Here is a 25,839-nt window from a genome sequence, read left to right on the forward strand (position 1 = left end):
CTATCAAAATACTCTCTAGACTTGCATTTAAAATGGGAAACTGTAAAACTATAGAAGATGTGCATGACCACATGTTTCATGATGAGGTTCTAAATACAGCCCCCCCAAAAAAAATCCATGAAAGCTGGGGATGTGGCTCAGTGGTTAAGCACCCCGGGGTTCAATCCTTGCTACCAAACAAACAAATAATAACAACAACAAATCCATGAAAGAAAAACCTGATAATGAGGAAAGTATTGAACTGCTCTGTTAAAAAAATCATATTAATGAAATAAAAAGACAAGTCAAATACTGGGGGAAACATTGGAAAGTATATGTCTAAAACAAACTTGTGTACAAAATATGGTAACACACTCAACATTAACACAACATAATGGGTAAATATCTGAACAGACAATGCACAAGAAAGATACAAGATGGCAAAGAAGCATAGAAATGACTCTTAGTATCACCTGTCATGAGGAAAGCACAAACTAAGACCCCAAGGTGCACTGCACAACTACTAAGCTGCTAAGGTCTTTACTAAGTGCAGTATCAACCATGAGGATGATGAGCAGCCACAGGAACTCTTATGCATTGCTGGTACAACACACAACAGCTCACCACTATCAAAAAAAAATGGCCATTTTCCCCAAAGTTAGACATGGTGTCACCACATGGTCCAAAAAAGATAGGCAACTGCCTCAAAAATATATATCTAGATAACAGCAGGCAATTACATTTAGTAGTTCTATTCACAATGTCCCAATACCTTAAGCAATCAGGATATGCTTCAATGGGTGAACAAATAGCATAAGTGCTATGAATTCACACCATGGAGGCCCTGGTGTCTCTGACTTCCCCCAGGTCTCTACTCTGGTCTGGAACCTGGACTGCCCTTACCTTTGCATACCTCACAGAGGGAAAAGTGAATTCTGAATAGAAACACCTATATATGCAACTGATAAACTCAGGCTCAGTATGCAGTTGCTGCCTATGGAAAGAGATTTCAAAGTTATGGATGTGGGTGGTAAACTCAGAAAAATGCAAGCACAACAACCCAGGCCTGCATCTTTGTCCATCCATAGGAGCTTCCAGGGATACAACAGACAAACATGGAGGCAACTCCAGGATCCCCAAAGAACCACATCTAGGGGAGAACCTGGAGGTGGCTGCCATTAGGGTCCCTATGACCCACCTCTGATTAGCTTAGAGGACATTATGCTATAGCTTCATACCCCCATCCCAATTTTTAATTTTATCTCTTTTCCACTGGTAGCAAATGCATCCTGAGCTTGGATTCTGTTGATTGATTAGCTTGTTTAGTATTGTAGAGAGAGCTGTGCCACTACCTAGTCCTGATGCACAACCTCTGAAATTCACTGTTCTGGTTATTCAACATATGTTTGCATATTTTAGCTAAAATAGAGTCCATCATCCCATGTTTTGATCTAAAAGGATGGTGCTATGGTTTGAATATTTTCCACCCATATTTTATGTCCCCAAAGCCCTGGATCCCAGAAAGTCCAGGGCTGAACAAACCACCCCTCATATTCTCTTTCAGCTCCCCTCTTGCCATCCACACCTTGGAACAGCCAAAATATCTCTTTTAATCTCAGCAGGGAGAGTCCCTCAGGAATGTACAGAAGATGATACTCCACTTGGTCATGGTGTCTCACCTATGCCCACTGGGCCTGGCTAGCCCTTTGAGAGAGTGAGCATAGAACAAGCTTGGGGTAATCCAAGACAAAGTCAGATAGGTGGAAAGGAAGGGGGCTGGTGGTCAGTATACTGAGAGTAGACACCTTTTCCCATAGGGGCTGAGCACAGAAAATAAGGAGGGGCTTCCTGCCTCCATCCAGATGACCTCTGGATACTGCACAGGTACCCCTTCCCAGGAGGTCCTGTCCTAGTCAAGGGTCAGCTGCAGGGTGGTGCCTGACTCTAATCCCATCAGTTTAGGAGACTGAGGCAAGAAGATTGCAAGTTCAAAGTCAGCCTCAGCAATTTAGCAAGGCCCTAAACAACTCTGTGACATCATGTCTCTAAATAAAATATTTTAAAAGGCTGAGGACGTGACTCAGTGGTTAAGTACCTCTGGGTTCAATTCCTGGTCCAAAAAAAAGATAGCCTGAAACTGGGGTGGTTTTGCCAATTCCTGAGATGGGCTTATTTCCTATTGTCTCTGGGCAAAGTATTTAGCATCTCTTCAGTGGTCAGAATGTTTTAACAATTACAACTTCCTAAGCTCCAGTTTGACTCACACATTTAGTTTAACTCTGACCAAATTAAAAGGTTTCTTTCTTTCTGCTCTGCTTTATGATCTTTGATTATTACACCAAATTTGGCTAAAAGCTGCCAGCAATATTCATGTCACTGCCTGAATTCTGTGTTGCCTTGAAATTTCTTCTGCCAGATTAATTACTCCATCATCTTTAAATCTAGCCTCACAGAACATCTCAGAACATAGGCAAACTGTAGACAACTTTTTAGAATATAACAAGAATGGCCTCTCATCCAATTTCCAACAGAGGCCTTTTCCTCTGAAACCTCATGGGCTCAGTCTTTACTATCTACAGCTATTTTATTAGTTTAATGTGTTATAGTAAGGATAAAACATTAAGAGCCAGGTGGCAGCTATTTTATTAATTTTTTTGTTTTTTGGAGAGGGTGTAAGAAAGTCCATCATACAGCTATTATATTAGTGTTGGATGCTATACTACAGAAATTATTTTAATGTTAGAAGCCACAGTGCAGCTAATATATCTGTTGTAGATGCTACAGTGTGTATATTGATTTTAGATGCTATAGTATACTATAGAATATTATATTATTATAATATATAGTATAATATAGTATAATATATAATATTATATTATTATAATATTCTATATTATACTATATAGTATAATATAGAATATTATATTATTATTATTGATATAATATTAATATTAAACCCTACAGGGAAGCTATCATAATAGTTTTAGATGCTACTTTATGGGTATCATATTAATATTAAAGGCCACAGAGGAACCACCTTGTCAGTTTTAGAAGCTATAGTTTGTATGTGTGTGTGTGTGTGTGTGTATAGTATTCATTTTAGATGCTGTGAAATAGACAGCATTTTAATATTAAAAGCCACATGGTACCTATATATTAATTTTTAATGCCATAGTATGCATATCATATTAATATTAAGGCTGCAAGGTAAGATATTATTTTAGTTTTTAATGCTATTGTATGAATATCTTATTAACAATAAAGCCACAGGGAAGCTATTATGTCACTTTTGGATGCTACAAATAGATGTCATATTGGTGTTTAAGGCCACAGAGCAGCTACTCTATTAATTTTAGATTCTATACTATGGATCTCTTATAAGTATTAGGGACAAAAAATGCAGCTATTTTATTAGTTTTAGATGCTATATGTGGATATCATATTAATACCTTAGGCACATTGCCAGCTATTATATTAGTATTAAATGCTATAATATGAATATTGTATTAATATTAAAAGCCACAGGAGAATGATTATATAAGGCCATAGGGAAGCTATTACATTATTTAGAGATGCTACATTGAGGCTATAATATTAAATCCCAGGGCAACTAATATCAATTTTTGACGCTATTATATGGATAATATGTAAGAATTAAAGGTCATGGGAAACTATTAGTTTTATACACATTGTATACCTATTATGTTAAAGGCAACAGGCAGCTATTCTATCAATTTTACATGCTATAATATGGACATTATATTTGTATTAAAGGCCACAGTATGGGCTGGGGTTGTAGCTTCGTGGTAGAGCACTTGGCTAGCATGTGAGAGGCACTAGGTTCAAATCTCAGCATTGTATATAAATAAATGAAATTTTAAAAGGTCCATCAAAACTAAAAAAAAAAAGATGTAAAAAATGCCATTATGTACAGTCATTTTGTCAGTGTTAAATATATTAATATGGATAAGTTATCAAGATTAAAGGGAATAGGAAAGATATGATATCAGCTTTAAAATACTATCATCATTAAACACCACATAGGACAGCTCTTATATCAGTTTTAAAAGCTCTTATAGATATCATATTAATATTATAGGCCACAAAGCAAATATTATGTCACTTTTAAGTGTTATAGAATGTATATTAGTGTTAAAGGACACAGGGCAGCTGTGCTATCAGTTTCAGTTGCTATAGTAAGGAGATTATATTAATATTAAAAGTCACAGGGAGGTAATTTATCAATTTTTGATGCTACATTAAAAGTATTAAAGCCACAGGACAGGGCTGCAGTTGTAGCTCAGTGGTACAGTGCTTGCCTAGCACATGTGAGGCACTGGGTTCGATCCTCAACACCACATAAAAATAAACAGATAAAATAAAGGTATTGTGTCCATCTACAAAAGTAAATAAAAACAACTAACACAAAATTTTTTTTAAAGTCACAGGGCAGCTATTATATTGGGTTTATAGGTCACTATATGAATATTATACTAATATTAAAGACCAAGGGCAGCTACTATGTTAGTTATAAATATCATAGCATGAATAGTATATTAATATTTAAGGCCACATGAAAGATAGTATATTGCTTTTAGATGCTATATATGGATATCATATTATTATTAAAAGCTGCAAGAGGGGCTGTTGTTGTGACTCGGTAGTAGAACACTTGCCTATGTGAGGCACTGGGTTTGAACCTCAGCATCACATAAAAAAACAAACAAATAAAATGAAGGCATTGGGTCCATCTATAACTAAAAAAAATTTTTTAAAGCCACAAGATATATTACATCAGTTTTTTAGATGTTATTTAATGAATATCATATTAGTACTAAGAGCACTGGGCACATATATTAGTTTTAGATGTTATAATATAGATATACTATTAATTCTAAGAGCCACAGGGTAGCTATTATATTAGTTTTAGATGCTATAATATGAATATTGTATTAATATTAAAGGCTACAGGGCTGTTATTATATTATTTTTAGGTTTACAGGATGGATATAATATTAACATTAAATTCCACATTTCAGCTAATATATCAGTTTTAGATGCCATAATATGGATATCATATTAGTTATAAAGTTCACAGAGAAGCTATTATATAAGTTACAATTCCATCGTATAGATGACATATTAGTATTAAAAGGGCACAAGGCAGCTCTTATTTCAGTTTTAACACTAATATTACATGCACACTATGGCATACCAAACTGATATGATCACTGCCTTTTGGCCTTTAATATTAATATCCATTCAGTGGCCTATAAAACTAATATAAAAGCTGCCCTGTGACCACATTATGATATTATATTAATATTAAAGGCAACATGACAGCTACTATATTAGTTTTAGTTGCTGTACTATGGATATTATAGTAGTATTATTACAGTGGTCCACTTTATACTTTGAATATAGCCCTTTATGCTCTGCCACTATAAGGTCCTTGCTTAGCATCTGGATGGATATCTTAAATGACAGCTGCCATTTTAAGGAAAAAGTTTCACTTTCCCACGCAAGGCCCTTTCTGAGAAAGGCTCATCACTCCCCCATACCAACCCCAACCTTAACCTTTAGTATTAGAATCCTCCGGGCTCTGAATCCTGTACCTGCCCTATAAAAATCCCAGAATTCAAGCCTGTTTTGCCTCTCTTTCCTACAGACATATGGCCATTATTTGTCAGCTCTGACAAACTCTGGGGTGTATCTCTGCCTGGTCTCCATCTTTCATTTCTCGATTACCCATCTCTTGTTCCTTGCTTTCCCTTCATCCACTGTAACTATCTTTTAATATAGTAGAATATTTTTATTGATTTTTTTAAATAAATGACTAATATAGTAGAATATTGACATTGAAAGCAGTTGTCTTTTTTTTAAATTCTTTTGGTTTGGGTTGTAGATGGATACAATACCTATTATCTTATTTATTTTATGTGTTAGGAAAGTATTCTACCACTGAGCCAAAACTACCACCTCCCCTACCAACTTATTTTTTAAAAGGACATATTTCTTGGGGCTGAGGTTGTGGCTCAATGGTAGAGCACTTGATATATATATATTTCTTTATTTCTATCTCTGCTCCTCCCTAATCTCTCCCCTCCCTAATCTCAGGGGAAACAGGATTACCTTTCCCATTTAGGAAGATTTCTCTGTCCTTAAGTACACACACATCCACCTCAGGAATTAAGTCATACAGAATTTGGGGATGGTACAAGAAGACCTCAGAAATTACTATCTCTGAAATTAACAAGTAAATTACAATTCCAGACAGAGAACACATGCAATGTAGCTTTTGAATAATCTCTCTAAAAGGCCTCTGTTCCTGATGGGCAGAATCATAGACTTTGGGACAGGAGTCCCCTGTGTTTCTCCTTTGCTATCAAAGCAATAAATCTTCTTTTTCCTTTTTCTCAAAACTGTGCACTCATTATAGGATTGACATTGAGGATAAGAACTGAGTTGTGGAAACAGTATTAAAGGCCAGAGTGCAGGCTTATATTAGTTTTGGATACTATAGTATTGATATAATAATACCATTAAAGGTTATATGGTAGCTATTAAATTAATTCTAGATGCTATTTATGAATATTACATTAGCATAAAAAGTCAAAGGGCCACTATTATATTATTTCTAGGCAGTATTGTTTTAGTAAGCTTTTTTTTGTCACTGTGTCTAAAATTTGTGACAAGAACAATTTTAGAGAATAAAAATTTTGATTTGGCACTCACAGTTTCCAAAGTCTCCATTCACAGAAAGTGGATTCATGTCTCTGGGCCTGAAGTGAGACAGAACACCATCACCTCACCCAAAGGTATGGAGGAGGAGAGTGGGTCAGGACATGCCAAACAGGAAACAGGAAAGAGAGACCAGGGAAAAAATATATTCCCAAAGGAATGCCTCCAGTGCTCCTCCAACCACACTTTACCTACCTATAATTATTAAGTTTTCCTTATGGGTCAATTAACATGTTGATCAGTTTAAGGCTGTCACTATCCAATCATTTCACCTGAAAACTTTCTTGCATATTCTCCCACATGAGTTTTCATATCTAAACCATAGTATTCTGACCCTGGCCCAGAAAAGCTCAGGTCCACTCACAATGCAAAATATTTGAGTCCATTTCCAAGAAACAATATTTTCTCATAGTCTCATTCTCTCCCTCCCCTCCCCTCCCCTCCTCTCCTCTCCTCCTCTCCTCTCCTCTCCTCCTCTCCTCTCCTCTCCTCTCCTCTCCTCTCCTCTCTCTCTCTCTCTCTCTCTCTCTCTCTCTCTCTCTCTCTCTCACTCCCTCTCTCCTTTTATTACCAGGGGTCAAACCCAGGGCTTTGTGGATGCAAGGCAGATGCTTCGCCACTGAGCTACATCCCAGCCCAAGAGTCCAGCATACTCAAAAGGCCAAGTCCAAAGTCTCTTCTGAGATTCAAGGCAAATTCTCTGCAATGAGCTCCCATAAAAAGCAAAAGCAAGTTACATAAAAATCAACAAATAACAGCACAGGGTCTTTTAAAGAAGGGGTGATGTCAAGGAGAGATAGATGAGGATGGTGGAAACATAAGGTTAAGAGAATAATTATATAAAATAAGCCCACTGTACTGACTCCCCACATGCTTTCTTTGCCAAAAAAGCAATCTGCGTACAACCCTGCCTAGCCTGGGGGGACCAGATAGGTCACATTCCTGCTTCTTCCTGCCCTTAGGCACATATGTAGGGGGTCTGGGGTATATAAAAGAGCAAGACACACCCATCCCCACAGACATTCAATTCTGAGCTCCCTTCTCTTTGGAGAAGTCTATCTTCATTTCTTTCTTAAATAAAACTTGGTTTCTATGCTTACCTAAGCATTTCATGGGTGTTTAATCTTCAACATCAGGGAAACAAGGACCTGTTCTTGATATCCAAGACTGGTACCAGTGGGACCAAACAAACACTAACACTCAGTTGGGCACACAAAACCTATAGTTCCACAACCAGCATCTGAGGCACATGGCATGGTGATGTTCTCTCCAAAAGGACTTGTGCAGCTCTGCCCTATGGCTTTGCTGGTTGAAACCCACAAGACTCTCTCAGCTTATACATCTGTTTGATTCCCACAGCTTTCCTTGGCAGACTCTCCATGGTACTGGAATCTCTTAATCTTGGGGGTCTCCACTACAGTTCCAGCTGCCTTCTCACTTTATATATCACACTCTCAGAGGCTACCCACAGCAACTAACCATTTTTCTGGCCTCCTAGGTTTTCCTTTGAAATCTCAGTGAAAGCCTCCATAACTCCCTAACTCCAATGTCCCTCAATCAAAAAAAAAAAAAAGAAGATAATAGAAAAAGCAACTTGGTTGATGCCAAGTTCTTTTACCATCTCAACCAGTAGGCAAGATTTCTATGACTATGGCTATAGTATCCTCTGAGTGCTTGGCATGGTGAAACAACTTCCCAACCCCCTTATTCAAGCAGGTGCACAAATGGTCTCAAAGAATTGTTACTTTTATAACCTTGAGCCAGAGATAGGTGAGATCTTTTCAATTCCTAAGATGCCCACAAGCCATCTTTTATATTGTCTCTGGGTAAAGTAATTTAGCATCTCTGCAGTGGTAATGTCCTGAACAATAACAACTTCCTTCACCCCAGTTTTACATTTTTCTGGGCAAAGTGGAAATTGTTAAAATCTTTCTGCTCTGCTTTCTGATCTGATCCATAGTAAATTTGACTAAAGGTCACCAGCAATATCCATCTCACTACCTGAATGCTGTGTTGCCTTGAAATTTCCTTTGCCAGATTAATTAGCTCATCACCTCATAGAATGTCTCAGGACATGGGCAAAATGTAGACAACTTCCTAGCAAGAGTGTAATATGAATGCCCTCTAGTCGTATTTCAATAGAGTCCTCTTCCTCTGAAACCTTACAACTCCATTCTTTGTTTTTTACAATCCTATTGGCATTTTAGACTTCTGAGAACCCACCAGAATCCCTCATTAAGCTCCACCTGCAACTTACTAAACTTTTTCCAGCTTTATCTCTAAATATTTCAAACTTCCTCTCCCAACAAACCATCTCCAAAGACTACTGAATCGTATAGATTATTCATAGCAAAAACCCATTCACTGATTTAGTCAGCTTTTTCACCACTGTGACCAAAAGATCTGACAAGAAAAATTTTAAAAAGGAAAAGCTTATTTGCTGCTCATGGTTTCAGAGGTCTCACTCCAAAGACACACAACTCAATTGCTCATTTAAAAAAATTTTAGTAATCAATGGACTTTTATTTATTTATATGCAGTGCTGAGAACTGAGGAAACAGTAGTGCACCAACAACTGCAGGATGTGAGATACCAGCAGTCTCAGGCATCACTAGGAGAACATGTGGCATGGCCATTTTGGAAGATGATGTGCCAGTTCTTCCCAAAGCAAAAAGTCCAATCTATAACCCAACAGTGTCCCTATAAGTCATCTTCTTTTAGAGAAATTCTTTGAAAAAGTATGTCAAAACAAAACTAGTATGTAATTATGAATAGCAGCTCTATGATGCTGATCAAATCATAAATAAGAATGTCCTCCCAGGGTTGGGGATATGGCTCAAGCGGTAGCATTCGATCCTCAGCACCACATACAAACGGCCCGGGTTCGATCCTCAGCACCACATACAAACAAAGATATTGTGTCTGCCGAAAACTAAAAAATAAATATTAAAATTTAAAAAAAATGTCCTCCCATACCTACATGCATAACCAACACAGAATATAAAGGAATGAACCTACAAATAAATAGATAAATTCTACCTGGTACACTGAGTGAAATAAGCCAGGCTGAAGAGGCTACATACTGTATGGTTTACCTTTCATGACATTCTAGAAAAGACAAAATTACAGAGGAAGAGTTGTGCAGGATTAGGCCCAGGTGCCTAATAATTCCAATGCAACCATTTAAATATGATCAAAAGTGCATGTACTTTTCTAATGAATCCAACAAATATGAGAGAAATACTCAACTGCATTCTGAAAGCCACTTTATAAGCACATAGGGGCACCAACATTAGGATAAAATGTAATCATGGCATTTACTACATGAAATAACCCTAAATACTAATAAATACATAATTTCAAAAGAAAGACAAATTTCTGAAATCAAAAGCAAATTGATACATTTTTAAATCATATTTTAAACAGAGGCAAACACTTAAAAGAGGTCTCCCACAAGAATTTTTGACAACATAAAGTATCGTGCTCATTAGAAGGCCCATCCCTTTGTATGCAAGGAATAAGATAACTTTCTAATGAATATAGAACTTTAATAGGACATATGGAAATGCTTTCTAAATTTGAAATGTCATCATCCCTCTTCTCTTTTAAAACTGATTTGAAATTTTCTTAGAATAATTTCATATGAATTTGGAAGAGGCACTTTGGTATATGTGTATATGTGTAAATGCATGATCTTTTTTTAAATTTTTTCTTTATTTTTAGTTGTAGTTCAACACAATACCTTTATTTTATTTACTTATTTTTATGTGGTGCCGAGGATCAAACCCATGGCCTCACACGTGCCAGTCGAGTGCTCTACTGCTGAGTCACAAACCCAGCCCCAATACATGATCTTTTGAAACTATATCTCTCATGCTTGAGTCCTGTCAAAGACATCTTCTGTGTGTGTGTGGTGCTGGGATGGACTCCATGGCCTCTCACATGCCAGGCAAGTGCTCTGCCACTGAGCTGCACACCCAGTCTCAAACATGTCTTAATAAATGGAAATTAATTAAAATCATTTGATTATGAGCCTTTCCAAACAAGACAATTCTCTCAAACAAAACAATTCTCTCAATCAAAAACAAAGTAAGCTAAAAGAAATTTTTAAAATATTCCTTATTGGTGTAATCAAATAGAAAATAAATAAAAAATAGAAGTTCACAGAATTAAAAATCCTATACAGGGCTAGAGTTGTGGCGCAAAGGCAGAACATTTGCCTGGCATGTGTTAGGCCCTGGGTTCAATCCTCAGCACCACATATAAATAAACAAAATAAATAAATAGAATAAAAAGATCCACTGACAACTAAAAAAATATTTTAAAAATTCTGTAGAAAACTGAAAGAATATTAATTAAAAATTGAACAGCAAAAACCTATTACACAGAACCAAAGGCCATGGGGAATTACAAAGCAAAATAACTCTAAAATAAGAAAAATAAATAAATCAATTAGCATAGAAAAGCTTGGACTGATACTTAGAGTTCTCCCACTGGATGGGATCCTGGGATCATCAGGGCTCAAGGCTGGCTGTCATCTGCCCTTTAACAAATTCTGATTTTATTTCAAATGTTCATGATCTATAGAGAATAAAAGAGAGAGAAAGGTGAATTTTCTAAATTTTTTTTATGGTATGTCAAATTTTGATACTAGTCAAGATAATTCATCCAATGCAGGATGTCAGTGTTTATACAAAAGATGTTATTTGTGCACCATTACAAATATACTGCCAATTAGCACAGCAGCCAGGGAGCTGCTCATCCTAGACTAGCAGGGGCAGAGTCTGGAGGAGGGGGATGGAAGGTCAGGAGGAGGGGGGGCCTGGAAGATAAGTGGAGTCTGGAGAAGAGTCAAGGTCTTAAAGAGAAGAAAGGTTGGGCTGGGGTTATGGCTCAGTGGTAGAGCACTTGCCTAGCATGTGTGAGGCACTGGGTTCAAACCTAAGCACCACATAAAAATAAATAAACAAAATAAAGGGATTGTTTCCATGTGCAACAGAAAAATATTTTTTTAAGAGGAGGGGTGAGGTCTGCAGGAGGGGTAGGACAGGAAGAAGGGAAAGATCTGGAGGAGAGAAAGGGTCTGAAGAAGGGGGAGAATGAGTCACAAGGGGGCAGGGCTTCACAGAGGGGTGGGACCTGAGGAAGGGACAGGCCCTGGAACATGAGTAGGACCTAGAGGATAGGCAGGGTAGGAAGGAGGGGAAAGGGTGGTTCAGGAGGACAAGCAGGGCCATAGAATATAGGTGGGGTCTAGAGGAGAGGCAGGGTCTGGAGGGGAAGGCCTTAGCAAGAGGGTCCTGGAGGGGTGGCTTCTTGCTAATTAAACTCTCCACCAAAAGAAAAACGTGTGGCTGTGGTAGCTCAATGGTAGAGCACTTGCCTAGCATGTGTGAGGCACTGTTTTTGATCCTCACCACTACATAAAAATAAATATATTGTGCCCGTCTACAACTAAAAAAAATTGAAAAAAAAACTAAGCAGAGATTAAAGAAAAAGAAAAATGTGGTTCATGAGTTCAGTTCCACAAAAAACATGAGATTTTTTTAAATAAATTCTGGCTTTGTTAGAAGTAATATATTTAAACTAAAGCGGCTCAAAAGGCTAAGGCGGAAGGATCTCAACTTCAAAACCAGCCTCAGCAAAAGCAAGGCATGAAGCACCTCAGTAAAACCCTGTCTCTATAATACAAAATAGGGCTGGAGATATGGCTCAGCAACAACAACAACAACAACAACAAAAAGATAAGTATTGAGTTAAATCCCCAGTACACAAAAATAAAAATTAAAAATTTTTTAAGAGAGAGATGAGATGAGAGAGAGAGAGAGAGAGAGAGAGAGAGAGAGAGAGAGAGAGAGAATTTTTTAATATTTATTTTGTAGTTCTCAGCGGACACAACATCTTTGTTTGTATGTGGTGCTGAGGATCGAACACAGGCCGCACGCATGCCAGGCAAGCGCACTACCGCTTGAGCTACATCCCCAGCCGCTAAAAAATTTTTTAAAAATAATATAGTGGGCTGTTAAGATATGTACTTTTCAATTTTTTTCTACTATTTTAACACTGCAAGAAAAAGCAAACCATTTAAACACTAAGGAAAACAAGGAAGTGGACTGGGGTCTCCTTCACTTAGGCTGTACATTCCTCCCTCCCTACACATTCCCCCTTCCTCCCTGCTAGGTTCCCTAGAAACCACCCTGGGTCACTATATTAAGATGATGAGGGTCATAGCCTAAGGAAGGGTCACTGCTGCACAGGGAGCCAGGATGAAATTGTGAAGGACAGAGTGGGGCTGACAGCCAAGGCTGCCCTCAGCTCTCAGGTTCAGGACAGGGTTTGCTCCTCATGCTTCCCACCATCCCCTCACTGGCTGCCAGAGCTGCCAGAAGCTTCTGAGCCATCTCTCTGAGGCTGTTCTGAGGAAAAAGGAATCACAGGTGTCCCTAGAGACATGACCCATGAGGGTCCCCATGCTACGCATCTCCTCAAGCTGCTCTGAGCAAAAAACACCTGGCTTCCCTAAAAATATAACCCATGAGGGTCCCCAAGCCAGGCATCTCCCCAAGGCTACTCAGAGGTGAAGGGAACCCCAGGCATCCAAAGAGACATAAACCACAACCATGAGGGTTCACACACCAGGCATCTCCCTCAGGCCACTCTGAAGAGAAAACGCAGGGCCTACATAGAGCTGCGACCCACAAGGCTCCCCACATCTGCCATCTCCCTCAGGCCAATGTGAGGAGAAGGGAGCCCCAGGCATCCCTAAGACATGACTCACAAAAGTCCCTAAGCCAAGAGTCCCGGCTAAGGCTGCTCTGAGAAGAAGGGAGCTCCGTGAGCCCCTGGAGGCATGACCCACGAGAGTCCCCAACATGGGTCTCTCTCAATCTGCTCTGAGAAGGGAGGTCTGCCCTTCCATGTGGAGTGACCCAACACTCCCAGGAATGGGGCTCTCCCAGGTTGGTCCTGAGGGGGAAGCAGGCTCCTCACTTTCAAAAAGGCGGCATTAAAGATGGCGGTGAGGCCCCACCCCTGATTGACCACGCCCCCTGTGGCCAAGCACAGCAACCCTGGCAACCGCCCCAGGCAGCTCTGAGGAGAAGGGAACCCAGGGCTACTAAGAGACGTGACCCACAAGGCTCCCCAGGCCTGGCATATCCCTCAGGCTGCAGTAAGGATGAGGCTGCCCCGCAGTGTCCCTAGAATGTGACCCATGAGGGTCCCCAAACCAGGCGTCTCCCTCAGACTGCTCTGAGGAGAATGGAGCCCCAGGCATCCCTAGAGACATGACTCACAAAAGTCCCTAAGCCAAGAGTCCACTGAGACTACTCAGAGGAGAAGGGAGTTCCATGAGTCCCTGGAGGCATGCCCAATGAGAGTCCCCAACCTGGGGACTCAATCTGCTCTGAGAAGTGAGCTCTGTCCCTCCCTATGGAGTGACCCAACACTCCGAGGACTGGGGCTCTCCTGGATTGGTCCTGAGGGGGAAGCCAGCTCCTCACTCTCAAGTAGGCAGCCTTAAAGATGGCGGTGAGGCCCCGCCCCTGGTTGGCCATGCCCCCTTCGGCCACACGCAGCAACCCTGGCAACGCCCCAGGCAGCTCTGAGGAGAAGGGAACCCAGGGCAACTTAGAGACCTGACTCACGAGGCTCCCCAGGCCTGGCATCTCCCTCAGGCTGCTGTAAGGATGAGGGAGCCCACCAGTGTCCCTAGAATGTGACCCAAAATGGTCCCCACACCAGGCATCTACCTCAGGCTGCTCTGAGGAGAACAGAACCCTAGGCATCCCTAGAGACATGACCCAAGAGGGTGCCAGCACCAGGCATCTCCCTCAGGCCACTCTGAGTTGAAGGGAGCCTCAGGCACCCCTAGAGATGTGGCCTACGAGGGTCCCCACACCCAGTGTCTCTCTCAGGCTGCTGAGGAGAAGGAAACCCCAGGCATCCCTAGAGACACAACTCACAAAAGTCCCTAAGCCAAGAATCAATGCTGAGGCTGCTCTGAGGAGAAGGGAGCTCCGTGAGTCCCTGGAGGCATGACCCACGAGAGTCCACAACCCGGGTGTCTCTCTCAATCTGCTCTGAGAAGGGAGCTCTCCGAGGACTGGGGCTCACCCGGGTTGGTCCTGAGGGGGAAGTCAGCTCCTCACTCTCAAGGAGGCAGCATTAAAGATGGTGGCAAGGCCCTGCCCCTTTTGACCACGCCCCTTTGGCCATGCGCTGTGCAGGAGCTCCTCCCAGCTCAGAGGCGGGGCCTTTCCTGGCTCCCTGGTGAATGTCAGCACCTTCTTCCACCCTCAGCAGTTACTGAATAAAATATGTTCCCACTGCTCTAACTAGGTCGGGCTGTGGACCTGAGGAGTGGAATCTCAGAAAAGGAGAAATGGAGTCCAGGAGACATTCTCACTGCATTCCACCAGGCAAAATGTTACAGCAGCCTGAGAAAGGCAGGCAGAGGCACAGAGGGAGGTAGCTACAGGGAGTTTAGACCCTCAGCACAAGGGCAGAGGCCAGAAACAGACCACCTCAGAGTCTTCTGGGACATGTAGTCTTTGAGACAGAGTGACTTAGCCAGGGACTGCTCCAATTCAGAATCAGGGGTTTTAAGAAAATCTGTAATTCCCAGCCCAGGGTGATCACTGTAGGAGGGTAGAAGAGCCTGAGCTCAGACCAAATTCCCAGTAGCCTATGATTGCATTCTAGATCATTCAGTCTGTCCTGCCTGTCCAGCTCTCACCATGAATGCCTCTGGGAGCTGCAAGCTACACAGATTCAGGGTTCTCGGGGTTTCTGTAGCATAAGCCTACCAAGACACCCCTGAGGAGTCTGCGTAGTGCAATACAAAGTTTGCCCCAGCGGTATTCAAAAGGAAGGTGTCTGGGAGTTGCAGGCCCCCAGGGATTCTGGGTAGTATAGTCTTGCCCTCTACCTCCATAGCCCTCACTGTGGAAGCCTTTGAGAGTTCCAGGCCACATGGACACGGGGCACCTCCAAGAATTCTAGGTAGTATATAGTTCAGCTCCCTACCCTGAAGCCCTCATTATTGCAGGTCCTGGGAACTGCAATTCCCCCTGAGGATTCTGGATAAGGTAGTCCAGTGTTTTGCCTACATGCCCCTACTGCAAGGGCCATGAGAACTGAAGGCCACATGCTTGCCTTGGTACTGAAGACCTCACTGTGGAAGCCTCCTGGAATTGCAGGCAGCACACTCACCAGTGTGTCCCCAGGAATTGTAAGTAGTGTAGTCTGACCTGCATAATGCAGAACTCTAACTTGGGAGGCCTCTGGAAGTTGCAGGCTGCATACTCACCTGGGCAACACACCCCACCAAGGATTATGGATACTGTAGTTAAGTTCTCAGTCCAACAGTCCTCACAACAGAGGATCCTGAGAGCTGCTGGCACCGAGATTTGTGTGTAATTTAGTCCTGTGTTTTTCCTACTCACTGCAGAAAATTCTGAAATTAAAGTTCCCCCTTAGGATTGTGGGTAATCCTAAGGGGGTTCAGTGGTTTGCCCACTCACCACAGAGGATTCTTCTAGAAGCTGCAGTCTCTAATCCCTGCACATTCCTGCTAAGGATCACAGGAGCTGAAGACCCCATGCTTTCCCTGGGACCCTGGAGATTCTAGGAAGTGAGCTCTACCAACAAAACCATCATCACCAAATCATCTGGGACTTACAGGGTTACAGGATATGTAGGCATCCCCAGAGATTCTGAGCATTGAAGTCTGGTATTCTGCCCTTACAATTCTCACCCCCAGAGGCACCTGGGAAGAGCAGGCACCCAAAAGTAATTGGCAGCATAGTTTGATTTTTTGTCAGTACAGCCCTCTCTGCAGAGGTCTCAGCAAGCTGCAAGTCCCCAAGAATTATGGGTAGTACAGTTTGTCATTTGACCCATGCTGCCCTCACTTCAAAAGACTCTGGTAACTGCAATAAGGATTCTGTAGTTACCCAGGATTCAGGGTACTGCAATCCATCATAATCTTTCATCTCTCACCCTAGAGGCTCCTGAGAGCTACTTACTGCATTTTCATGAGCTCTTATTCTCAGGCCCCAGTGAGACTCCAGGCACTGGTCCCTCCCTACACCACCTTGAGGGGGCATTTGTGTCCTTAGACACTCAAGCCACACAAAATGCATTGACATACCATGATAATGAGCAGCCAAACCTCAGTAAGAAATACTGTTGTTGTTGTGAGGCTGAGGATGTGGCTCAAGCCTTAGCACACTCGCTTGGCATGCGCTGGGGTGCTGGGTTTGATCTTCAGCACCACATAAAAATAAATAAACATGTTGTGCCCACCAAAAAGTAAAAAATAAATATTAAAAAAAAAGAAATACTGTTGTAAAATAAGTTCTGCTAACCCTAACCCTAACCTGAGAAAGTAAAGAACATGGCAGAACTTACTTCTCAGCACACCAGGCAGTGCACAGGAAGATTCTTCCTCATGTTTTCCTCACATGGACCTCAGTCATCCTGAATCCACAGTGGAGTCTCCATGGGTAGGTGCCAAGGAGAAGGAAGCTCTGGTCCTCACCATAGATATATCCACCAGGCATTCCCAGGCCATGGTATCTTTCTAGGTGTGTCCCCAGGTTTAAAAAAAAAAAAAAAAAACCCCCACTGGTCTACAACTTAGATAGAGCCCCTAGGAGTCCCTAGATGTGGCATCTCTCAGGTGAGTCCCCAGGAGAAGGAAGTTCGATTAGAGCACAGAACACAGCCCCCAAAAGCAATTGATCAGAGAAAGTGGCCCCCTGCTAGCCACTGTAGACAGTGCAGGATGCTGGGTGTTCACTGTTCAGAGCTGCACCCCCTTGTGCTAGGCACAGTGAAGCTCTAAAATTCATTCTTCTGACTATCCCAGGTCATGATTTTGGAAATCAAAAAGAAAATGAGCCTACCATCCTATGTCTTGATCAGAATGAATGGAGATAGCAAGCAGCAAAATACATGGCCCATAGACAAAATTTCATTGATTTCAGCAATCATGTAGAGGAAACAATGAAATTTGTAAACTGGAATAAGAAAAATTTTAAAACATTAATATTTCAAATAGAGACCCCAAATTTGAAGTACTTTCATGTAAGTCTTAAAGTATAATCATTCTTTCAGAAATTCTTGAAATGTTTAGAAAGAAATCAAATGAAATATAAATAAATGCAGATATACTTTTTCAGGTCTCAATATAATTAAGATGAAATTATCTCAAACCTGATCTGAAGATTCAGTGCATTCCATAAATTCCCAAAAAACTGTTTTTAAACCTAAACTAGACAGCGGTGACTGCAAAAGGACCCACTTCAAGAAGCCACACATATGCATGCCGGAACCTATCAAAATACTCTCTAGACTTGCATTTAAAATGGGAAACTGTAAAACCATATAAGATGTGCATGACCACATGTTTCATGATGAGGTTCTAAATACAGCCCCCCCAAAAAAAATCCATGAAAGCTGAGGATGTTGCTCAGTGGTTAAGCACCCCTGGGTTCAATCCCTGCTACCAAACAAACAAACAATAACAACAACAAAACCTTGAAAGAAAAACCTGATAATGTGGACTGTATTAAACTGTTCTGTTAAAAAAAATCATATTAAGTAAATAAAAAGACAAGTCAAAGACTGGGGGAAATGTTGGAAAGTATATGTCTAAAACAAACTTGTGTACAAAATATAGTAACACACTCAACAATAACACAACATAATGGGTAAAGATCTAAACAGACAATGCACAAGAAAGATACAAGATGGCAAAGAAGCATAGAAATGACTCCTAGTATCACCTGTCATGAGGAAAGCACAAACTAAGACCCCAAGGTGCACCGCACAACTACTAAGCTGCTAAGGTCTTTACTAAGCGCAGTATCAACCATGAGGATGATGAGCAGCCACAGGAACTCTTATGCATTGCTGGTACAGCACACAACAGCTCACCACTATCAAAAAAAATGGCCATTTTCCCCAAAGTTAGACATGGTGTCACCATATGGTCCTAAAAATATAGAAAACTGCCTCAAAAATGTATATCTAGATAACAGCAGGCAATTACATATAGCAGTTCTATTCACAATGCCCCAAATACCTTAAGCAATCAGGATGTGCTTCAATGGGTGAACAAATAGCATAACTGCTATGAATCCATTCCACAGAGGCCCTGGTGTCTCTGAGCTCCCCCAGGTCTCTACTCTGGTCTGGACCCTGGACTGCCTTTAACTTTGCACACCTCACAGGGGGAAAAGTGAATTCTGAATAGAAATACCTGTAAATGCAGCTGATAAACTCAGGCTCAGAATGCAATTGCTGCCTATGGAAAGAGATTAAAAAGTTCTGGATGTGGGTGGTAAACTCAGAAAAATGCAAGCACAACAACCCAGGCCTGCATCTTTGTTCATAGGAGGTTCCTGGGGAACAACAGACAAACATGGAGGCAACTCCAGGATCCCCAAAGAACCACATCTAGGGGAGAACCTGGAGGTGGCTGCCATTAGGGCCCCTATGTCTCACCTCTGATTAGCTTAGAGGACATTATGCTACAGCTTCATACCCCCGTCCCAATTTTAATTTCCTGTCTTTCCTCAGGTTGCAAATGCATCCTGAGCTTGGATTCTATTGATTGATTAGCTTGTTTAGTGTTGCAGAGAGCTGTGCCACTAACTAGTCCTGATGCACAACCTCAGAAATTCACTGTTCTGGTTATTCAACATATGTTTGCATATTTTAGCTAAAATAGAGCAGAATGCTTCAATTCAGTGGTGTATGGGCACCCCCTGACATTCCTGAGAAATGGATGAAATTCAGTACTGTATCTACATTACTCAAGGCCATGATTTTGGAAATTCAAACTAAAATGAAACCCAGTATCTTTGTTTTTTTAAGAAATGGTGATTGAACAAGTTATTCAAACCATGTTGAGTGAAATGAATGTAGACAAAAACAGAAACTCCTACAAAAATTAATTCATAATAGTCCATACCTAAAATGTGGTAAAACTAAAAGAAATCTGGAAAAAAAATAAGAAAATCTATGTGATCTTAGATTTAGTGATGGTAGTGTATATTTGTTTCTGGTATGAGGGGTTGAATGCAGGGCCTCACACATGCTATACAAACTTTCTAATGCTGAGCTACTTCCCCAGTCCTTGATGATGAGTTTTAACTCACAATACCAAATACCAACTGACTGAAAAAAAATACCAATAACATGAACTTTATAAAGTTAAATTTTTACAAAGTGCACTGTTGCAGGCCAACAATCCCAATTACTCAAAAGGCTGGGGCAGGAAGATTGCAAACTTGAGTGCAGCCTAGGAAATTTTTTAGAGGATGGGCTATAGCTCAGTGGTAGAGCACTTGCCTAGTTTATGTGAGGCCTGAGATTCAATCCCCAGCACTACACACACACACACACACACACACACACACACACAATTTTTTCCTACTCTGTAAAACATGGCAAATAGTTATACAAAATTATGTTCAGCATCCCATATCATCAGGGAATCATAAATTAAAACAATAGTGAGGTAGTATGACACAGCTATTAGAACTGCTGAACTCTAAGAAACAGCAGTGCACCAACAGCTGCAGGATGTGAGATACCAGCAGTCTCAGGCATTACTAGGAGAACATGTGGCATGGACACTTTGGAAGATGATGTGCCAGTTCTTCCCAAAGCAAAAAAGTCCAATCTATGACCCAACAGTGTCCCTATAAATTATCCTCATTTAGAGAAATTCTTTGAAAAGGTATTTCAAAACAAAACTAGCATGTAATTATGCATGGCAGCTCTATGAGGCTGATCAGATCATAAATAAGAACGTCCTCCCATAGCTGAATGCATAACCAACACAGAATATAAAGGAATGAACTGCCAGCCTACACAGAGACATAGATAAATCCTACCTGGTTACACTACTAAGTAAAATTAGCCAGGCTGAAGAGGCTACATGCTGTATGCTTTACCTTTTATGACATTCTAGAAAAGACCAAATTACAGAGGAAAAGTTGTGCAGGATGAGGCCCAGGAGCCTCCCAGCACAGGAGTCTCCATGTTCATGGAGTTGGGGTGCACCACCCTTGCTGTGGTTTTTCTCATGACCATCCTCCATCCTGAAGCTGCCCCAGAGTTCACCAAAAGTCCCTCAGGAGATTCTACAGGATTTAGGAGCTCTGTGCAAATAACCAAGGTAAAAGAATCAATATTAAAACAAAAACTGCTACTAATACCTCTGTCACTCAGAAAATATGAAGATTTTAGGAGTGCTGTACCAGGAACTAGGTGCAGAGGCTGAATGTGTATATCTTTTTTTTTTTTTTTAGTTTTCGGCGGACACAACATCTTTGTTTGAATGTGGTGGTGAGGATCGAACCCGGGCAGCACGTATGCCAGGAGAGCGCGCTACCGCTTCAGCCACATCCCCAGCCCTGAATGTGTATTTCTTATTATTTCAAAGCCCATAATCTGGAGCAATAATAAATTCATTGCTCATAATAAAACAATGAATTATTTATATGGCAGAAACTGGGAGCTAGATGGGGTGTTATGATAAACAAGGGGTGAAGGCAGAAGGATATATGTCATAAGGGGTCAGAATCCACAGACTGCAGATCAGTATAAACTCACATTTTGCTTAAAACATTTACAGATAGTTCCACATAAACATAGTTATAACTAGGGGATATGAAAAGATTAGAATACATATACACTTCTTTGCATTGTCAGTTGTGTGGATTAAGATGCAAGGTGAAATATGGTTTATAGACTTTTTTTAAAGATCTTTATTTTATTTGTTATTTTTATGTGGTGCTGAGGATCAAACCCAGTGCCTCACACATGCCAGATGAGTGCACTACCACTGAGCCACAGCCCCTGCCAGATGAAAGATTTTATTATCACCCTCTAATCAAAGGAGCCAGGACTCTTTGAAGAAATGGCTGATACTAAGAGTAAGACAGTAAATATATAAGTCAGGGCAATTTAAATATCAGAAAGAAAAAAATTGGAGACAAAACCAGAAAATATGTTAAAGGACAACAGGAGATAATGGAAAGATCTCCAATGGAAAGAATTCCCAATGGTTAAAGTAGGGATGAATTGAGCAGCAAAGTAGTATTTTAAAAGGGCAGGGGAGAACAAAAAACAGCTTAAGGAAACTATCCAGATGACTGATATATATAAATGACTGAATACACAAACAAATGAGGTTGAATAGAAACCTCTTGTGCAGAAGAATTTCATATAATTTAGAGAGACACAGTCATCAAGGAGGTAGAGCTAACTCTCTGATCCCTAAGCATGAGCTCTGCATTATGACTTCCTCCAGAAGAACAGACAATGTGGACAGGCAAAAAAAGAGTAACATCACAGTAAGAAACCTGAAAGGCCCTTCCTCAAGCAGGTGAGCACAATCAATACTACCATTTCACCTTGAGGGCATCAGATGATAGAGCTGCTTTTCATCTCAGTGACCAGCTTTCCCCAATCCAATAGCCCCAGGCTAAATATGACAAACACAAGGAAACCTGAAAGGCACTGCCTCAGCCAGGTGAGCACAGTCAATACTAATATGACAATAAGGACAAAAGATGACAAAGCAGCTCTTCACCTCTGTGACCTGCCTCCCCCAGACCCACAGCCCTAGTTTAAATATGAAAAAAGGAAAATTCAAAAAAAAATTTTAAAAATACCTGACAAGTCGTCCTCAATGCTCTCAAGGTCATCAGAACAAGATAGAAACTGTCACCCCAAGAGAAGTCTATGGAGACATGATGACTGGATGTCATGTTGGCTCCTAGATGGGATCCTAGAACAGGAAGACACAGAACTGAGAATCCAAAGGATATGTGACTTCAGTTAATGTTAACATACCATTATTTTTTCTTCATGACAAATGGTCTAAGATGTTAACATTTTAGAGACAGCTCACCCAAGTCATAACAAGGGAAGAAACCAGATTGAGGCTACCTGGGAAATATCTGCACTTTCTTTTCAATCTCTGTATAAAGATAAAACTAAGCCTGGCATGGTGGCACATGCCTGTAATCTCAGCATCTTGGGAGGCTGAGGCAGGAGGATTTTGAGTTCAAAGCCAGCCTCAGCAACTTACTGAGGCCTTAAGTAACTCTGTGAGAACATGCCTCTAAATAAAATATAAAAAAGGGCTGGGGATGTGGCTCAATGATTAAGTGCCCCTAGATTCAATCCCCAGTACCTACACACACAAAAAAAAAAAAAAAAAAAAAAAAAAAAAAAAACATTAAACTACTCTAAAGTAAAACCTTAGGACATGGTTATATTTTCTCAAACACTTACTTGTTTAATTATTCATACAGTTAATTACTGGTAACTGACACTCTTAGCTAGTTCTGTATTTTATTATGAACATTCATAACACAAAAATCAAATAGTTCAAACTAACATAAAATTCAAAGTATGTGCTTCTTTTACATATTTCATGTTGAAGTAATAACATAAGTAAACTCCTTATATTTTTATGCTGCCACTAGGTTCTAGATTTGCCTTCTTAAAACTTGATCAATAGAGGAGGAAAAAAAATGACATTTTAGAGATTCTATGTCAACTCCTGGTTTAACTTTCCTGAAAGAGTGACTTTATATTTAAAAAGTCCTAATGCAAATTGACTCACTGTGTCTGAATCATTTATCCCAAAGAATACTTGTCTCTATTTTATTTCTATGCATACCTTTTTAGCAGCAATATAATCAAATATTTGTGACTGGGACAAATAGTCAAAGAAATAGTCATCTCCTCCAAGAACTCTGCAGGAAGTGGTGAGCCAAGAGAAGCAGAGGTGTCAGCTTGGTCCAAAAATTATATTAGATGCTGCTGTGTTGTGAGAAAACACTTTACCTTTTAGAAATCACAAGGAGCTAGGGATGCCCACACTCTTGTATGAGTCTAACTCTAGTTGAACTTCTAAGTAATTTTATTGTCACTAGCACATCATGAAGTTAATGACAACTAAAGGATCTATGGAGCTGGGGATGTAGAAAGATTTCCTAGCATGCAGGAGTCCCTAGGACCAACCCCCAGAACAACAAAAAAAAATGAATTTGTCTTATTTTTGTAATCAAATAGAAAATGAATAATCACTCCTCTTGAGGAAACATGTTGGACCTAAAACACTTGAGACTCTCAGAATCAAAATACTCTTCTTACAGTGTATTGCATAGCTAGATCACCATAAACAGTGGTGTCACATCATAAACCATGTTCACATTAAGCATACCATCAAAAACCAACAAAAAGGCTTTATTGACTATTGATAAGAAACATATGATATGAACATAATCTAGCTTAGGAAATTATTAACACATTGGAAACATGATACTGATATCAAAATCCTCCAGGACAAGCCAGGCACTTTGACTCATGCCTGTCATCTCAGCTATTTGGGAGGATAAAGCAGAAGGATCACAAATTTGAGGCTGACATTAGCAATTCAGCTAGACCCTGTCTCAGAATGAAATTGTAACAAAGACTGGGGACATATGTAGTTCAGGGCTTGCATAGCACAAGCAAGGCTCTGGGTTTAATCCCTAGTGCCAAAAAAAAAAAAAATTCTCCAGGTGAGATATCTGACAACTATGGCAGGTACAGAACAAGGCAGAAGCCATTATGTCAACCTCCTCAAAATGATTAAAGTAAACCTGCACTTTGTTCACCTCACAATACTAACATGTCTGATTTCTGCTTCTAATAATTCAAATGCAACCATTTAAATATGATCAAAAGTGAACATACTTTTCTAATGAATCCAACAAATATGAGAGAGATACTCAACTGCATTCTGAAAGCCACCTTATAAGCACATAGGGGCACCAACATTAGGATAAAATGTAATCATGGCACTTACTACATGAAATAACCCTAAATACTAATAAATACATAATTTCAAAAGAAAGACAAATTTCTGAAATCAAAAGCAAATTGATACATTTTTAAATGATATTTTGAACAGAGGCAAAACACTTAAAAGAGGTCTCCCACAAGAATTTCAGACAACATAAAGTATCATGTTCATTAGAAGGCCCATCCCTTTGTATGCAAGGAATAAGATAACTTTCTGATGAATATAGAACTTTAATAGGACATATGGAAATACTTTCTAAATTTGAAAAAAATATATATATTTTTTTTAAAAAGCTTACTTTTAGTAAATGTATCTGAATTACAAAAAAGCAACTACTGACTTGTCTCTTACATTTTGTAATGATTTGCATCTCAGGAGATTTCATCTATAGTGGTTTTAAATATCATGAAATATCAATAGTTAACATTAAAAATATCATCATCCCTCTTCTCTTTTAAAACTGATTTGAAATTTTCTTAGAATAATTTCATATGAATTTGGAAGAGGCACTTTGGTATATGTGTATATGTGTAAATACATGATCTTTTTTAAAAATTTTTTCTTTTAGTTGTAGTTCAACACAATGCCTTTGTTTTATTTACTTATTTTTATGTGGTGCCGAGGATCAAACCCATGGCCTCGCACGAGCCAGTCGAGTGCTCTACTGCTGAGTCACAACCCCAGCCCCAATACATGATCTTTTGAAACTATATATCTCATGCTTGAGTCCTGTCAAAGACATCTTCTGTGTATGTGTGGTGCTGGGATGGACTCCATGGCCTCTCACATGCCAGGCAAGTGCTCTGCCACTGAGCTGCACACCCAGTCTAAAACATGTCTTAATAAATGGAAATTAATTAAAATCATTTGATTATGAGCCTTTCCAAACAAGACAATTCTCTCAAACAAAACAATTCTCTCAATCAAAAACAAAGTAAGCTAAAAGAAATTTTTAAAATATTCCTTATTGGTGTAATTAAATAGAAAATGAATAAAAAATAGAAGTTCACAGAAATAAAAATCTTATACAGGGCTAGAGTTGTGGCACAAAGGCAGAGCATTTGCCTGGCATGTGTTAGGCCCTGGGTTCAATCCTCAGCATCATATATAAATAAACAAAATAAATAAATAGAATAAAAAGATCCACTGACAACTAAAAAAATATTTTAAAAATTCTCTAGAAAATTGAAAAAATATTAATTAAAAATTGAATAGCAAAAACCTATTACACAGAACCA

The 25,839-nt window shown here is 40.0% G+C and overlaps 1 long non-coding RNA gene across 1 annotated transcript in view; it reads right to left on the minus strand.

Annotated features, from left to right (window-relative positions):
• Nucleotides 1–11,212: 11,212 nt before the first annotated feature.
• LOC144369736 (uncharacterized) overlaps nucleotides 11,213–25,839 on the minus strand; it is a 37,084-nt gene continuing 22,457 nt past the window's right edge. The window contains exons 4-5 of the long non-coding RNA XR_013429441.1: nucleotides 22,416–22,531; nucleotides 11,213–11,301 (exon numbers count right to left, since the gene is read on the minus strand). This is a non-coding gene — a long non-coding RNA (uncharacterized LOC144369736). The remainder of the gene's footprint in view (nucleotides 11,302–22,415; nucleotides 22,532–25,839) is intronic.

This window comes from Ictidomys tridecemlineatus, chromosome 13 (genome assembly GCF_052094955.1).
Source record: "Ictidomys tridecemlineatus isolate mIctTri1 chromosome 13, mIctTri1.hap1, whole genome shotgun sequence".
Lineage (NCBI taxonomy): Eukaryota > Metazoa > Chordata > Mammalia > Rodentia > Sciuridae > Ictidomys > Ictidomys tridecemlineatus.